This window comes from Equus przewalskii, chromosome 13, assembly GCF_037783145.1.
Source record: "Equus przewalskii isolate Varuska chromosome 13, EquPr2, whole genome shotgun sequence".
NCBI classification, from domain to species: domain Eukaryota; kingdom Metazoa; phylum Chordata; class Mammalia; order Perissodactyla; family Equidae; genus Equus; species Equus przewalskii.
Genome location: NC_091843.1, coordinates 18896650 through 18915031, shown reverse-complemented (window position 1 = coordinate 18915031; position 18382 = coordinate 18896650). Strand labels below are relative to the sequence as shown.

At 47.4% G+C, this 18382-nt stretch overlaps 1 long non-coding RNA gene across 1 annotated transcript; it reads right to left on the bottom strand.

Annotated features, from left to right (window-relative positions):
• Window positions 1-7221: 7221 nt before the first annotated feature.
• On the bottom strand, window positions 7222-10081 carry LOC139075386 (uncharacterized). Its single transcript, XR_011525761.1, has 2 exons — window positions 9970-10081; window positions 7222-8854 (listed from the first exon to the last, which is right to left on the bottom strand). It is a non-coding gene; the product is annotated as an uncharacterized lncRNA (long non-coding RNA).
• Between the last annotated feature and the right edge of the window lie 8301 nt (window positions 10082-18382).

The window sequence follows — 18382 nt, the reverse complement described above, 5'->3', positions numbered from 1 at the left end:
CTACCACCACCACCACCACCACCAGGATAAGATCCAGGTTCCTTCATGTAACTACAAGGCCCCTCGTGATCTGGCTCTCTGCTCACCTTTCCAGCCTTATCTCCTGCTACCCTCCCCTTGTCCTCTTAGCCTTTAGCCTCGTGGAACCACTAGCAGTTCCCAGATAAGGACTTTGGATATTTGTACATGCTGGTACATATACCCTGCATTCCTTTCCCACCCTTTCACCCTTTCACCTGAAAATTCATCCCTAAAAACTAGCTCAGTTATCACCTCCTCTAAAAAGTCCTTCTTCCTTGATGTGATAGATGACAAAACTGGCCTGAATTCCTCACCCCTGTATCCTCACTCTTTGTAAGGTGGCTTAACAGCTCTTCCAGTTAAGGGATAGAATCTATTCCCCCACCTTTTGATTCTGAGTTTGGCCACGTGGCTTACTTTGGCCAACGAAGTTTCAATAGTTGCCACACAAAGAGAGGTTTTAAAAATCACTCATATTTTCTTTTTCTGCTCTGCCTTCACTATAAGGACCTGCCCAGACTAGCCTGCTGCGGAATGAGGTATGAGGAGCAGAGCAGACCCAATGAGCCAAGGTTGTCATTGACCAAGCAAGAGCCAGAGCCCGTCCACACCCATATATGTGACACAGCCCAGCCAAGACCAGCAGAGCCAACTAACTGCCCTGCAGCTGACCACAGATATTTGAGTGAACCCAACTGAGACCAGAAGAACCAACCAGCTAACCCAAAGACTCATGAGCTAAATGAGTGCTTAAGCCACTGAGTTTTGGGGTTATTTGTTCTGCAGAATTATTTTGGTAATGGATACACCTGACCTCCAGACCAAGTTAGGTGCCCTTCCTCTGTGTTCTCGTGTCAAGTTTGATCCACCCCTGTCACAGCTCAGCAGGCGTCCCACTATATTGAAGCTGTTTGGTTACCGTCTGTCTTTCCTACTAGCACACAAGGTCCCTGAGATCAGGGTCTGTGTCTAATTCACCCTCAACCTTGTGCTTGGCATAGGAGCTGGCACACAGAAGACCCTCAATAAACATCTGATAAATAAATAAATTCTAGCAAAACGATTATGATTTTATTTTTTTCATCTCACTATGGTTGGATTGGCAGTTGCAACTTACAAGTGCTTTTGTTTATCATTCAGAACAACTAAGCTCTCCTCCCACTCCCTCAATCCCCAAAAGAAAGAGATCAGGTGATGAATCTAGGTACAAGGAATAGTTTGCACAACAACAGGGAATGGCACACACAAAGACATGGAGTTGGGAGTGAGTCTGCCAAACAAATGTGTTTAATAGCGTAGAGCTTCATGAGAATCAACTGTTCCCACAGCTGAGAGTTACTCTCAACTCAGCTGCTCATTAGTGGTTTTACCCTGGAGGTATTAACTCACCTTTCCAAACCTCAGTTTTGTCATCTTTAAAATGGGAAGAGTAGTACCAACCTTGTGGGACTGTTGTATGGAAGGACCTCCCATGCCACTAGGCTGGCAGGGAAACAAGGAGGCTGGGAAAAGAGGATGTCAGCAGCAATTATGACAATCATTTACCACATGAGCCCCCTTGGGATTCTGATAACCCTGGGAGGGGTGAGGACCCCAATAATGCCTGAGATGGAATTTCCTGTCAGTCCTGGGGCTTCAGGCTCAGAATTAAGTTGATTTATAGAAAGTCAAGGCAGCAGTATTTCTTCCATTCACACAAGTTTATAGGCTACTGAAGTTCATGCCAGCCAGACTAGATCCAGTCACTTGAAGTCCTAAATCTGGGCACAGGGAGTTGATGAATGCCCAGTGTCTTCAAGTTCCCACCATGTGGTCCTGCTTCAACCCCGGGTTCTAGTTATCTTTCAACATAAACTTTTGGGGTAGACTTGGGAAACCCCAACTGTAAGTCTCAGTTTCTCTATCAGTAAAATGAGGCTGCTCAACAAGATGAACCCTACAAACCCTTCTAGTAAAATAACCTGTAGCTGGTCCTAGGGACTGGCTCACTTGATGCCCTCTTCCACCCGACTCCAGTGTGCAGAAGCTGGAAAGCTAAAATCTATGTTTTCCAGACTCCCATTCAGCTGGGGTTCAGATGTGATTTAAGTTCCGCCAACTAGATGTATGTGCACAAGACTTTGATTTGGAGCTGAATCCAGGAGACAGGGCAGAGCGAGGGACATGCATTTCACCAGTGGATGGTAGCAGAGAGAACATGGTTCTAGAGTCAGTGGCCATGGTGGCAGTTTCCTGATTTCACAGCTCTGTTGGAGGCCCAGTAGTGTCCTGTCATTTGCAGAGCTGTCTTCCTGGAAGCTTGCCCTAAATTCTGTCTATCCAGCTCACCCAACAATTATATGAACTATTTAGTAATAATCCTCTAACAATAACAACAAAAATAGTAATAAACACTGTCGGTCTATTTCTTAATAAACACTTTTCTATTTAAACTAACTAGAGTGGATTGTGTGGTCCGCAACTAGGAGCTCTGACCCATATGGAGGAGGAGGAAGGGAAGAAGCAGAAACAGGAGGGAAGGAGGAAAATAAGCAAAAGAGGAACAGCAACCAAGACGGTGGGTTATTTTCTCTTTTCAGATTTCTTAAAAGTGTGGTAAACCCAAAGAAAGATGTCATAGCATACTACATTTTTTAAAATGTGTCTAATATCCAATTTTTTCAAAGAAAAGACAAATACACATGTATCCATATAAATAGTAAACATTTTAAGGAACATAAACTAAATGTTAGCAGCTGTTATTTCTAGACAATAGAATCATAAGAGATTACTTTTTTTACTATTTTTAATTGTTCTATAACGAGCATGGATGATAATAATGGATACGTCTCATTTCCTCTGGACCTCACTCTTATTCTCTAATCTTGGCTGGTAACAAGTTTATCCATTAGATACCCATTAGACTCATTAGTCCTTGCAAATGGATGCTAGGCTGAATATGCACATTATCTCTGTAAAATGTCCCTACTTTTACAGGAAAGAAAACTGAGGCTGAGAGAGATGGAATAGCTGATCCAACTGAACTCCTTTTACTGTGTTACCCCTCCCAGGTCCCAAGTGCCAGTAAAACCACTAGTGACACTGGTTTTGGAGCCAGAGTCTGGTTTCTAATCCTGTTGATCATTTAACAGTTGTGTAGCCACAGGAGCTTCTTAACTTCCGTGAGTCTGTTTCTTTCCTCTGAAAATTGGTTATAATAATAGTGCCTATCTTGGGGAGTGGTGTGAGGATCCAGTGAGACATTGCAGGTGAAAAGCTTAGAACACTGCTTGGCAAATCATGCTTAATAAATATTAGCTACTACCCCTACTATTATTATTATTATCCGATTGTAATAGGATTCTACTACACATATTTCTTTAATTCCGAGAGTCATAAGGGCAAGGGCTTTTCTCCTGGGACATATTAAACCCTGCTGATTCTGAGTTCTGCAAGAGTGGAGATGCTGGCCTAATCATCTTTGTATTCTCAGCATCCAGCATAGTGGATGCTAATTGGAATGAATGAGTAGGTAGCTGGATAGGTGGATGGAAGGATGGACGGAGACAAATAGATGGGTGAGAGGTAAATGAGTGCATTACTGATGGATGGATGTGGGGAGGCAGGACCTTAAGTGACTTAGTATGTCAAATGCCTGGATGGGAAGGTAGATGTTGAGTGGAGGAGCAGAAAGGTGGATGAATGATGGAATGGATGGATGGGTGGGTGAATGGATGGATGGAAAGATGGGTGAATGGATCTGTGGGTGGGTGGATGGATGCATGCATGCATGGATGGCGGAATGGATGGATGTGTGGGTAGATGAGCGGATGGGTGGATAAATGGATGGGTGGGTGGGAGGGAGAGAGACTTTCAGTGACTTAGTAGGGAATGCCTGGATGGATGGGAAGGCTGGTGATGGGACAGGTGACTGGATGGCTGATAATAGATCGACAGAAGCACAGATGGCTGCTTCCTGGTTTTACCCCTCGTCCATCATCACAGCCCACCCTTCCTTGGTTCCAAGGCTCCAAAGTCACGCAGACTGACCCTGCCAGGGCGCCCCCGAGAAGTGAGCGTCCTTGGCGAACTCCCTAGCGCCCCGAAGCTCCGAGAACCCGTGGGCGGGCGGTGGCGCTGTCATCAGCCGGGCAGCGGGGAGGGGAGCCGGCCGGGGTCGCCTCCCCCGCACGCGGCCCCGCGCCCCGCTCGTCTGCATTGACGTCGGCGGCGGCTGCCGGGCTCTCGGGAGCCGCGCTGAGGGATGATGCACAGCCAGCGCGGCTGCTAAAAAAAGGGCGGTGACTCACCGCCGGCCGCGGAAACTTCCACCGGCGCGGGCGGCGCAGAGGCGGTGCTGCGGCGGCGCCCGGGGTGCGGGGCTGCGGCCAGGTGTGTCTCGAAAGCAAAACGGCGAGGACCGTGGCTCGGGGTCGAGCGGGAGCCTGGGAGGCCCCAGAGACCGCGGTGACTCCGGCGCCTCGGCCACCAGGCCTAGGTTCCACCGCTCCGAGCTCAGATTCAGCCCTTACAGGGATGAAAAGCTCCGGGCGGCAGGTGGCTCGTACTCTGCTCGCCTATCCAGCTTAAGCGCTCTATGGATCCTAATTCACTTAAACCTCAAAACAGCCCTTAAGGAAGGTAACATGATTATCCCCCTTTGCAGATCGGGATACTAAGGCCAGAGAGGGAGAGGGACTTGCCAGAGGTGACACAGCTGGTACAACCAAGTCTCTCAATATATTCAATAAAACTGAATGCGTGCTGGTGACATGGAGACGCATGAGAGCGGTCCACGCTGCCAGAGCGCACCACGGATTGGTGCTCTTTCCCGGCTGTCTCCAGAAGTGTTTACCTCGGGCGACTCAGTTCCACCCCTTTCCTCCCCACAAACGTTGCTGAGCCCTACTCTGTGCAGAGCAGGGTGGCAGAGGGGACAGTATGAGAGTTACAAAGGTGACTAAGGCAGCCTCTACACATTCACTTATTCATCCACCAAGTACTTGCTAAGCACCTGCTATGTGCCAGGTTAGCAAGGTAACCCTGACTGGCTCCAAGACCGGGAAACGGGTGAGAAGTGCTACCTTACGGCACTAGAAGGACACAACACAGAGAGGCAGTCAAGGAAGGGTTCTGATGGAAGCAACCTTGACGCCACGGCCCCAGGGGAAAATTAGAAGTCAGGCTTTTGGAGAGAAGGTGAGAAGAGAGCTTCAGTCAGAGAGAACAGCATGTGCCTAGGTCCAGAAGTGTGAGAGCTCACGTGGGTTTGAAGAATGGAAAGCATTCGGTACTCCTGCAACAATGAGAGCAAAGGAGGAAGAGTGGTGAGAAACTGGAGGTGGGAGCTAGGTCAGGAAGGGACACTTGCTAAGGACTTGGGCCTTAGCCAGAGGGCAAGTGAGCTAAGAAGTCAGCACACAGCTAGCTGTATGCGCAAGAAGCAGAGTAAAATCAGTTCTGTTTGTACCAAAGAAGGCGGAACGATTGCCATGCTGGTGGGAATGGGACGCCAGGGAAGGCTTCATGGTGGAGGAGGTGGTCAGGCTGGGCCATGTTCTGTTGAAGGGAAAGGGGAGAGAGAAGGAGGAACAGTCTGGCGGTGGCATGGATGGTGTAGAACCTCAACCAGGGTCTTCACAGACCCTCTTGAAATGGAGATGTTCACGTGACCGGGGCTAACGCCTCTTCATTCTTCTAGGGCCTGGAATGTGGATGAAGTGGCCCACCGTGAGCAGCAGGGGAACAGAAGACACAGCCCTGATCCTTAAGAGGCTACCATTCATTGCTGCTGACAACTGGAAAACAGATCCCTTAATTCTTCAACAATATGTATTGAGCACCTACTTTGTGGCAGGTTCTATGAGAGGCACTAGAAATCCATTAGAGAACAAAAACAGACATGGTGTTCACCCTCATGGAGACTAATTCTGGAAGGGAAAATATTAATGGGGGAAAAAAAAGACCCAGGCACAAGCACGTGGTGCTATGAGAAGGCAGGAAAGGGTTGCTTTATTCTGGAGAACCCAGACAAGAATCCTTAATGATGTGACAATTGAGCCAGGATCTGAAGGACGAGAAGTGGGTAACAAGGCAGAAATGGGAGGGAAGAATGTTCTAGGCAGCGGGACCAGTATGTGCAAACCCCTCTGAGGGAAAGAAAGTCGGAGGGACTGGGGTAGAGAATGAGAGGGAGCTTGGGACAAAATGAGGCTGGTTAGCAGGGTCTTGTAAACCATCTTAATAACTGGGCATTGCATCCTCGGAACAATGGAAGTTGTTAAGTGTATATAACCGGAGGAAAATTGTGGGCAACATACTCCGAGTGCTATGGGTATGCAAAGAACCAGAGAGGAAACAAGACTCACCATTTATTGACCTCGCTCTATATTCATTTCACCTCACTTAATTTTGACAACAACTCTGTAAGGTTCTAACCTCCACTGTCATGGAGAGAAACCTGAGGCTCAGAGAAGTTAAATGATTTGCCCATGTCCGCAGCTTGTTCAGTAGAAGAAACCAAGATCCGGACAACAGTGTCTGTAATCCCATGATCCTTCTAATGAGGATGATTAACCTCCTGGAAGGTAGGGCTGGAAATTAGTGGAAAGTAGGATTTGGACAGCCAGAAAGGAGGTGAAGAGGCTTTCCCCAGAAGAGCAAGAAGTCATCAGCAATATGGAGATGAGACTAAGAAATGGCCCAAGAGAGAAGTGGTGCAGGAGCTGCCCACATATACTCTACCGCAGAAAAACAGACTGGAAGGAAATATGCAAAGAGCTTGCTCTCAGAGGCTTATCTCTGAGGGTTATGAGTAATTTTTGCTTGCCTGTGTTTTCTTAATTTTCCATAATGAATAGGTGTTTCTTGTATAAATAGGGGAAACAGCAGCTGTTCTATGTTGATGGGATCATGTAAGCTTTTTCAGTTGTTGCAGGCTGTATCTACATCTTATTTATTTTTTCATCCTTGTGGAGCCCAGCACAATGGCTGGCACACAGTAGGTGCTCCATAAAAATAAATTCAAGGATGAAATAGTGGGAAACAGGGGTTAAGGATGGTAGAAAGCCAAATCTGGCATTTTCTTGTGAAACAGAGTCTGGGTCCACGCGTCCAAAGTCAGTTAGTCTTGAAACAAACCCTTGGAACTGTGGATTCACCTGCAGTCACCCCATAGCACCTAGTGACCATACCCTCACCAACAAATTCACAGCCAACAAATTCCTTGGCAAGTTTTAATTGAGCTCTTTTAATGTGTCCAGCCCCGCAGAGGCTCCATGGGGGAGCAGACACAAGAGCAGTATCAACCAAGGCCCCTCGCCAGAGCAAATATTTTGGTGTTGAATGATTTGGCTGCCTCCAAGCAGGCGAGACCTGAGAACACTCGCTCAGAAGGCTGCCTCTCCTAACCAAACGGCACAGCATACTATGATGTGATAATATTAGGTTCTTAATCTTGGAAACACTGGCATCTGTTTCAGTGGAAGTTCCCTCCCAGATGGTGCATCCCACGGTTTTCGTCGTCTGGAACAGTGTGAGGTTTCTTCAATGGCTTTAAGCTTCCCAAGCATCCCCCACACAATGGCAGCCTGTTAATTAGGTGGTCCCTTTGTGATTTCATTTGATAAATATCAGATGAGAAGGGTTTATTGAGTTGTGAAGGGAAAAGCAAGGCAAAGCAACGGGGAGGAGCTCCTGCAGGCAGAAGGGTCTTGGTGTGGGCGTCATCTGGTGGGCGTCAGGGAATCAGGGACAGCTTTGGATGCGCAGAAAGGAGAAGGCTGGTATTCACACAAAGATGCCACCTCTACCTAGTGGACGCCCAGCCAGACGCAAATGGTCTGTGAGGCGCCTGGTGGTGAACATGCCTTGGCCATCGCCATCTACAGAGGTAGCCAGGGAGGTGGAAGTCTTCCAGTTCTTTCTGAGTTGGGTGACTCGAGCCACTCGCGGCTGTGTAGCTGTCAGTCACACTGCCAGGCGCTGTTTTGACTCCAGTCGTCAAGATTTGGCAAGTGCAGCTCCAAAAAAGGTATCCGCTTTGGAAGCAGTGTTCTGTGTTCTTGGAGCAGCAGATGACTGGTGACAACATACAATTAAATATAAATGCTTGGGCCTGTGAACTTGACTTGGAGGGTTGGTGAAGTTTCAGGTCTGACTTGTTAAACTTGGCCTTCTCTAAAGCCCGGGCAACTTTCTCCAAAACCAGCACTCCAGGGAATCAGGCCTAAAGATAAGTGGCATCTTCGGTTGGGCCGAGATCTGCGTCAGCCACCCTCCTGGCTCCGGGCAGAAATACATCAGCCCCGGGCGAGAGAAAAGGCTCTGCGATACCTGATGACTTCTTTGTCTTTCCTGCTGGTTCAATCTTAGTTCAACTGTCTATGCAACGAATATCTACGAGGCATCTTCTAGAAGGAAGGCACCTATCTGGGGATCTAGTTACCGGGCTGGTGTGCTCCTACCCTGGAGAGCTCACCATCCAGTGGGCTCAGGATTCCGGGAACCACTAGGAGGCAGAGGCTGTGGCTTTTATCTTGACCCTCCCAACACCTAGCACAGTGCCTGCTGAATGGGAGGTGCTCAATAAATGTTTGCTGAATGACTACACGAATGAATGCTTTTTCCTACCCCTTCCTGTAGTTAAAACTGTTCTATATATTTTTTCACTTTCTCCCCCTGCTGTCGTTAGTGCTTCTTCTTCTGGCTTTGGTGGCTACAGAGAACAGCTGTTTCTCCCCGTCTGCACCCTTACACTTCATATACTTGGAAGTTGTTAATAATTCACCTTTAAGCCTTTACTCCTCCAGCTCCCTCCAGTCTTCCCCTGGTGTTGGCATCTGCTCTTCGTCACCTGTAATAAGAGAAATAACTTGTTTTGGCATCTAATGTTCCTTCACAGCCTGCAAAATGTTTTCACTTGTTAAAGTAAAGTATGATTTCAAGGATTATGGGAAAGTCCCTAACAAACCCCAAGGCTGCACTCACCCAGACACCACCCCGACCCCAACCCCCTAAACTTAAAGTCCAACAGCGGCACATGTGAACTTTTGTTCTACCGTTAAAACAAGATTTAGAGAACACCTCCCCTAAAACAGGCATCACACTGACATTCGCATTTTTCACTCTGTAGTTTAAATTACACTGTTTAAACACAGCCCCTGTACTGAAGGTGGTTTACAACACAGAGGAAAGAAAGCTGGAAAACCATGGGAAAGTCCAGAAGAGTTGCTCCAGGCCAGACCTGCCCAGCAACAAATCTTTGACTGTAGCATCGTGGTTTACCAATTACTAACATCTTTTGATGATGATGATGATGACGATGATGATGATGACTACTATTATTATTTGTGTGTTTCTACTATCTAAACACTAGTCCCCCAGTTTCTGCTTCCTTCGTGAAGTGTAAGCGTGACCGTCAATTACTTTTTCACAGCTATCCACAAACGAGGCTGATCCTTTGTCTTTACTCGTTTTAATTGTCAACAGATGTTCTCTTAAAATATTCACAAGCTGTATCAAAGGGAAAGGTTTTGATGGCTAATAATTTAAATAGAACTGGGACTAAGAGGAAAGAAATTCTTTGGGGTAACAAGCACAAGACAGCATTGTGGTCCAATGGAGACACTTCCTTGACTGTCTTATAACCATTTTCTTCTCCTTTCCAGGGATGGGAGATCCTCGGTCACAATGTCCTTCTGGAGGACATTGTGAAAACTGCTTAGCTCTTTGTCACATGTTCCAAGGATGAGCCAGTAGCATCCTTGACTCTGAGCACTTCTCTCCCACTACGGGAGGTTACCCCACTTGTTCTTCACTGTTGCAGCCACTGCCGGACCCTAGGGTGGTTGTCTCATTTCACACTGGCTCCCCCTGTAGAAGAAAGTGGATAAGAGGCTTTCTCACTGGTCAGGTGCTCCTGCCTCCTATCCATTACCCAGTCTATTCGCCTGGCGTCTGATCTCCTACCTTCCGAATTTGGTATATTTCTTGACTCCTCGCCCATGGTCTGTTTGGACTTCTCTCCTCCACATGCTTCTGTGATACGTACTGCTCTTTTGTCTGATGTCCCCCGGCTTCCTTTCTGGTCTCCATGAGCCATGATGATCACAGCCCCTGCAGAACAAACACAGAGGTTAGAAAGCCTTACTTCCTGATTTGCCCTTGAGATGACAGACTGTAGCAGTCTGGCTGCAAATTGCTGGACAAGAAATGGGTCACAACCTGCCACAAACAGGGTCTTACTCCTCCTGGCTATTCCAGTCCACGGCCTAAGCACCTCCTCACATGACCACAGCTACACGCGGACACTTCTGTTTGTCCTGACTGGCCTTTCTGGTAAGATGGAAGACATTGAATGGTAAGTGCCAAATTCGTATAAGAACTGGGATGTTCAACAGGAGACATAATTTCTTCCAGAATCATGGAAGATAATGTTGTTGTTTTATTAGACTTTTTATTTTTTAGAGCAGTTTTAGGTTCACAGCAAAATTGTGCAGAGAGTACAGAGAGTTCCCATACCTCCCCTGCCCCAACACATGCACAGCCTTCCCTACTATCAACATCCCCCACCAGAGTGGTACATTTGTTACAATCCATGAACCTACAGGGACACATCATTATCACCAAGGTCCATAGTTTACATTAGGGTTCATTCTTAATAGTGTACATTCTATGGGTTTGGACAAATGTATAATGACACGTGTCCATCACTGAGGTATCATACAGAGTATTTTCACTGCCCTAAAAATCCTCTGTGCTCCGCCTATTCACCTCCCTCCTCCCTAACCCCTGCAAAGCACTGATCTTTCACTGTCTTCATAGTTTTGCCTTTTTCAAAATGTTATGTAGTTGGAATCACACGGTATGTAGCCTTTTCAGATTGACTTCTTTCACTTAGCAATATGCATTTAAGTGTCCCCCATGTCTTTCCATGACTTGATAGCTCACCTCTTTCTAGCACCAAATAATATTCTGTTGTCTGGATGTGCTACAGTTTATAGATCCATTTGCCTACCGAAGGGCATCTTGATTGTTCCCAAGTTTTGGCTATTACGAACAAAGTTGCTATAAGGTACATGAGGAATGTTGTTTTTCATTACATTTTTCATCAATGATGACTTCTTGATGAGTTATAACAAACATATGTGGCTCGGGATGTAGGATACACAGCCAACCCAAGACTTCCCAAATACCTGTCCTCAAATTGTTTATAGATATGTCATTCCAGGAGCTTGTGAAAGATGTCAATCTTTGAGCCCACTCCCAGAGACTGATTCAGTAGGCCTGGGAAATCACCAGGTTTATGGAACACAGGCTTACCCTCCGAAAGGAAGGGAGCAATGGAAAGTTAAAATCTCCTTGTTCACACCAAGAAGGATCATGCACAATGAGGAGGTTGGAGACTAACATCCACAACTCATTGGATGGAGACATTTTGTTCTTCTCTGAGCCTCTTGGGGAAATGACATGGTAGTTAAAAGAATTGTTGATATGTGCTATCCTCTCCCATTAAAAGGAGCTAAAAAAGCCCTGGGCACCAAGATGTGAACTATTTCCTTCAGGGTAGAATGGAGCCACTAAAAATAGTCTTGGAAAATAAGGAGTTGTAGAGGTTCAACAAGGAAAACAAATCAGAAATAAATTTGGCACTAAGAGAAAGGAGGAGAAAGAGATGAACGCTCACAGGCAGTAGAGAGAAAGAGGCCATTAGCTTGGGTACATAAAAGCAGGTACATTTTTCCCACCCACAGAGCTGCTGGCTGGCATTCCTGCAGCGTAAATCAGTCTCTCCAGAGCAAAGGAAGATGAGTCAGAGAATTGGCCAGGATAGGCTAGTTTACACCAGGGTAACAAACAACCCCTCAAATCTCAGAGCTTCAAAGCACAAAAGTTTGTCTTTCATACTATCTGTCCAGTGTGGATTTAGTGGGGGCTCTATTCCTTGTGATCACTAAGGGAGCCAGGCTGATGAAGACTTCATCTCCCCCTGTACCCCCAGGATCACATGGCAGGGGCCAGAGGGGCTGCACTGTCTGGCACTGACAATTAAATGCATCAGCCCATTTCATTAGCCAGTGCAAGTCATATAGCTCTGCTTGTCATCAAGTGGGATAAGGAAGTGAAATCATACCACATGCCAGGAGGAAGCGAATGAGGATAGGTATAATCAAACTTACTGGCTACTGTAGTCAGGTAAAGGGGCTGAGGGAGGGCAGGTGGGGGTCAGTAGAGGGAAGACTCCTTTGGAACCAGCAATTTGCAATTTGAGTTTCATGTCTCTCCTTACCAATCCAGAGAAGCAGACCCATGCAATGCCCCCGAGGGTATCCGGGCTTCACTGCCTGCCCGCAAGGAAAAGGGCAGTGTAATGGTGAACAGCCTGGGCCCTGGAGTTGGGCCGGCCCCTATTCATGTCTGTAACTCACCAGTTGTGTGACCTTGAGCAAGTTATGGATCTGTCTGGACCTCGCCTTCCTTAGCTGTCTAAGGTAGACAACAATAGTGCCTACCTCATAGGATAGGAGGATTAAATGAGATCATGCAAGAAAAGAGCTTTAGGCCAGAGCTGCTCAAACTGGGCTGTGCCAGAGAACCACCGTGAACCACTGGGGCAGCTTGTTAAGGCGCATTTCTGATTCAGAGATCTTGGATGAGGCCTGAGATCCGACATGTCTAGTAGCTTCCAGGTGAGGCTGTGGATGCTGGTGTCTGGACCACCATTTAGTAGCAAGGATTTAGAGCAGACAGTGCCCACACCTGACAGATGATATGTACTCGTAAAACTGGGTTGAGAGATTCCGAAGCTTCTGCTGCCACACCCTTGATGAATGGAAGTTGCAGCTGCTGGTTGGTGCGCATGTCTGTGTCTGATGCTTCCAGAGATAAATGTACCATGGAGGGCTTGTGGTTGATGAAGCAGGAGCTAGAATCAGGAGGCCTGGGTTTGTATCTGAGCTCCGCCACTCAGCAGCCCTGTGGTTTGGGCAAGTCATGGAAACTCTCTGACCTTCTGTATCTATATTTGCAAAATGAGCATAATAACACAGATCTACCATCCCTCCACTTCGATTCCACAATCCAAAAAGCTCTGAAAACCACCAGGTTCTTCACTAAGTTTGGCATACACTGACCTGGCAGCAAAATTGACCTACGTTGACATGAGGCTATGGATAGCTTTTATTTTATCCCCCTTTTGTGACTATTGCTCTATTTCATCACAGAAATATGAATGTGTTTGATAGCTAGATGCCGGTACAGACCTCCCTGAGGGTGTCAGATAACAGGTGTACCATGTTACCTTTCTAACAACTAAAAAATTCTGAAGCACACCAGGCCTCAAGGGTTTTAGAGAAGAAACTATGGACCTAGAGTCCCTCTTTCTCTGGTAGTTGAAGGGAGTAAGGAAAAAATGCACGTAAAACACCCAGCATGGTGCCTAACACAGTGAGTGCTCAACAAATAGGAGTTATTCCTGAAAGTATTGTTCCTCCCGGTTCTTCCCGTGGATGGAGGCGAAGGGAATGTGTGAGGCAGTGCTCACGGGTCCCCTAGAGATGGACAGGATGGGATCAAGTTTGTCCCTATATTTTCAGCTCCTTGATTCATCTTCTGGTTTCTCCTAAGAAAGAAAAGACAAATGCGTGGAAACGAATGTATACAGTGAGAGTGCAGAGAGGGGACTGAACAAAAGTTCTCTGCCCAGAGCAGCCGCCAGCAGGAACGCAGCTTCGTGGGTGGCCAAGGACAACAGCTTCCCTCAGGGCCTCTTGAAGACCCTGTTAAAGCGTCTCACTTGAGTGAAGGACTCTGAGGGAGGAGATGGGGTCTCCATTCCTTCCTCTGCGTTCGCCTAGGGGGGTAACTCCAGGATTCCTTCCTCTTCACAGCTCTTGGTTTTCTCGTATGAGAGTGGGGCAGTAATGCAGTCCCTGCTCCGACTGCCTGAGTGCAGGGGACACATAAAAAGAGGTCACAGACGTGAATGCATTTTGAAAGGGAAGATCTGCATTCACAGGTAGAGTGTAATTATTAATTTGACTGCGAGCAGGAGATCAGTGAGAGGGCTGACATCGCGCAGGGAGCTCTGGTTAGCACGTTCTTAATCACACTTCTGTTGTCAACTCTAATGGCATCGTTATTTGCACTTGGCTCCCTCACCTTGCCAGAGCCATTTGTGCTTGTCAATTAAGGCCAGAGTGATTGCGTTTGCACGAGATGTGAATTAACTGAGCTGCTCTGGCCCCACCAACACTTACGGACAACCAGAATCAAGGCTTTGAGATAGTGTTTTTTAGGCTAACAAAGGACAATTATTTGAAAGAAAACATATATAAACGGGACACAGATGTGACAACTTGTCCTTCCCACTTTTTCTCTCTTTAGGCGTGTCTGCAGCCCAAAAGGTCTAATGGCTTTCTCACTGTCTTCATGTCACGTGTTAAGAGCACTGCCTTTGGGGTCAGCCAGGGCAGGGTGAGACCCAACCCAGACTCTTCCTTTGCCTCTCGCTGTGTGTCCTTTGGCAAATCACTGAACTCTCTGACCTCAGTGTCCTCATCTTTAAAATGGGGATAATTAAAGCTAGCTGGCCCAGGTTGTTGTAAGTTTTCAGTGTAAATAGCAGGTTAAATTTAAATTCCTACCCTCTCTAAAAGTCAGTTGAAGCCCCCACACTGAATACAATAAAAGGTAAGTACCCAGGTTTGCTAAACAGAGGTGCTAGTTTCCTTGGGCATACAATAAAAAAATAGGATAGCGAGGGGCTGGCCCCGTGGCCGAGTGGTTAAGTTCGCGCGCTCCGCAGCAGGCGGCCCAGTGTTTCGTTAGTTCGAATCCTGGGCGCGGACATGGCACTGCTCATCAGGCCACGCTGAGGCAGCGTCCCACATGCCACAACTAGAAGAACCCACAACGAAGAATACACAACTATGTACCGGGGGGCTTTGGGGAGAAAAAGGAAAAAATAAAATCTTTAAAAAAAAAAAAAAATAGGATAGCGAATCTGTCCAGCAACAATAACCACTAACAATCCCACTAACCAGGAATGAAAGAGTAGACTGGGGGTTCAAAAGGTGTTAGAAGCGTCTAGAAAAGGATTTTGTTGCACGTCCCCTCCCCAGCTCAGGGATAAGGAAAGAAGAGCGCCCCTTCACAAGACAAATGTGTTGGAGTGGGGAGGGTGGCCAACAGAAACATTCCCAGAGACTGAGGATGCCTGGAAGAAGCTGAGGCTGGTGTCTCGCATCTGCCCGGGTCTTCACAAAGGTGCGGAATTGTAGGATCTAGTGCTTTCCTGGGACTGGGGCCAAGAACAGTGAGAAGACTCCTAGAATAGCGTGGTATGTCTTTGGTGGCATCCATGACCACAGAGAGCAGGCATTACAGAAGACAGGAGGTTGGGTGGAGCCACATGCCACTTTAGGGCCAGAAAACAGGACTTGGTAGGGAACAGCCTACCGGTTGGTGAGGCAAGAATGCATGAGTTTCCCCTGGGCCAAGGGGACGCTGCAGAAGCCAGCAAGCTTTAAGCCCTCATTATGGGCCCCCAGCAGTTAGATGCTGTGGAGTGGACAACCAGGGCAGGAGCTAAGAGTGTCATGAGAGGCTAGCCTCAGTGTTCAATCAGGGCCTCTGAGGATCTGCGGGTGTGCCCATGAAAGCACCAAGTGGACACCTGCCGAAGAGGCACTGATAGCCGATCTCAGCAGTCCTGTACAGGGGTCCCTCTTCCCTTAATCCTCACCTCAACCCTGTCCCTGAAGAAGGCAGCCAGCCACAGGGACAGGAAAGAAATTTAATGACAAGTGAAATAAGAGACGATGCTCCACCCCTCATCCCCACTGCAGATCCCTATAGCCTGAGTCGGGGGTGCGAGGACTTTGAATGAGATGGGAGACAGGTTCAGTATAGCCTAGCGGGGACCATTTAATACCTGAACTGAGTGTGAATGAACAAAACAGGACTTGTTTTCATAACCTAAACTGATCAGAAAGCGGGAGATGGATCTATTCAAGATATCACCCAGGGGCTGGGAGGGAGTCTGCAGAGTGTCCTGGAGTGCAGCATCTAGAGGGCAAAAGAAATCCACTTCCTGTTTGTGCTCCCCTTGAGTTCTGCCTGCTCAGTAGACTGGGTACAAATATCTGGTGCTTAACTCAGGCACTGGTATGTGGCTCAGCTGTCAGATGACAGTGATTAGTACTATTGTCTTTATCTTAACATTCGTTGCAAACTGATTTAGACCTTTTAGTCAATATATAGAAATACAATCCACCTAGTAAATGAGAGGATGGAGAGATTTCTTACCCTATTTCAAAAATCTCTTAAAGCTCCTGTCTTCACTGGCAAATCCAGAACCATCTTCAGAATCAGGCTGCCGTGAAGTCTGTCGATTTACTGTAATTGAGTCCTGCAAGGGCCCTTCTCACACCTCGAAATATCATGGTGATGTTGTGTCTGCCACCAGCTTCAGCCACAGGGAGGGAGCGTGGGGTTACTGGTGTGGCTGGCCATCCCCCCGACGCCTGGGTAAGGTGTAATGAAAGTCGGATGCTGCTGGCCTCGCTTTGGAACAGAATCCCCAGCATGCTCGGAGCCTTCCTCTCATTGTCCCTCACCAAAATCTTCCTCTTCTAGGGCTCGTTTCCTCCAGGTCCTGCTTTCTGCTGTCCTGGCATGTCTGAGAAACCAAGCCATTTGTTGACATATCTCCAAGAGGCCAAGGGCCTGAATGTGAATCCTTGCTCTGCCATTTACTCTCTGGGATCGCTGGGCAATTATCTTCCTCTCACCTGGCTTCTGCATTCCCCTCTGTAAGATAGGAATGGTGGTGCCTGCCCTGTTTTTCTCTCATGGCTACTCTGGGGTTCAATTGCAGTTGTGGATATGGAAGGGTTTGGAAAACTTTAAGTACAATATAAATGATGATCGAAAGGCTCAGGAGTGTAATGTCCACCTTCATTAAATCCAGACAACACTCTGCATGCAAATAGGTTGGATACAAAGGACTTCAGAGGTGGAAATTCTAGCAATGTGATAGGGTCAGTGTGAAACACATTTGTCCAACCTCAACCTGTCCCGCTACTCACTTAAAGATCTAGGTGTGCTTCTGATGCTAAAATTCCCCTAGATTCAGTGTTTGATCCAGCCCACTCCAGGATCTGCCCAAAATTTGCTGTTTAAAAAAAAAAAAGAAAATTACTATCAAAATAGGTTTCTTTAGAACTTTCTCCCTTTTTCCCGTAATCATTGCCCAGGCTGAGCGCTCGGGGCTCTAAAGCAGTCAATATTGCGGCTCAGCCCAGCCTTCCTCTGACGTAAGAGATTGCATTTTGTCTGATGCCCCAGTGTGGGTCCCCTCACTTGCCAATGGGGTCAGACTCACCTGTATGGCTCTCTGCACTGGCCCAGAATCTTCCAAGGAGAGAGGCCTTTGTCCTCAGCGCTGACAAGCAGCACCAACTCTGTCAAGCCAAGAAAAACATTTCCATCGGCCGCCAAGAGGTAACATCCAGTTCCACTGTGGCTCCAGACTGAATCCAGCAATTAACTCCGCGTCCGCCCCTGCCCCAGACCTCAAAAATGTTAACATCTTGCACGTGTCAAGAGGGTTATTTATGAAACTATTTGCTTGTCAACCCCAGGAGGACATTCTGTACTTTTTTGCTGAAATACTGTATATTTATGAACCGTGGCTGGAAAACTAACTTTGGCAGGAGTATTTATCGGAGAAAGACTCTATCAACCCCTCGCACAGCACAGCCTGCGTTCGGTCGCCATCGCACGGTGGCTGGGCAGGGTCCTGGTAGAGAGCTAGTCCGCGGCTCGCTGCTGCAGAGGATGAATTCCAGATGTGTGCTTCCTCAGGGGAAGGATTTCAATTCAGATAAGAGGCTTGCTTTCTCTCTCTTTTTTTTTTTTTTTTAACTCTAGCACCCCATTCCCAATCTTGAATAATTAGCCTTGAACATTTAGAACTGGCGGTCAATTCCTTACCTGCTGCACTTGATGCATTAGCAACCCCTGTCCCTGACCTTATGAAGTTTCCCAGTTTGGAGAGCTAGCCTTCTGATGTCCCAGTTTTAGGATCTGGTTATCTGTTCCTAGCGTGTGACACGCAGTGAGCCACTTGGTTGGAGAACAGGAGGTTTGGTGTAAAGTGGGACAGTAATATACCCACAAGGAGCTGTTGACACAAACCTTCCCCATGGAGCCAGTGTACCTCCAATCTGTCCCCATGGTCAGCTCCATCAGCCAATAGGGTTTTCTGCCAACAGGGATGCAGAGCCCATCCATCATCACAGCAGATTTCTTGCTCTCTCGTGAGCTTGGGCAATGAACTTATAATTCGTTTTTCCACTCTTTTCAGGATTGAAGGACC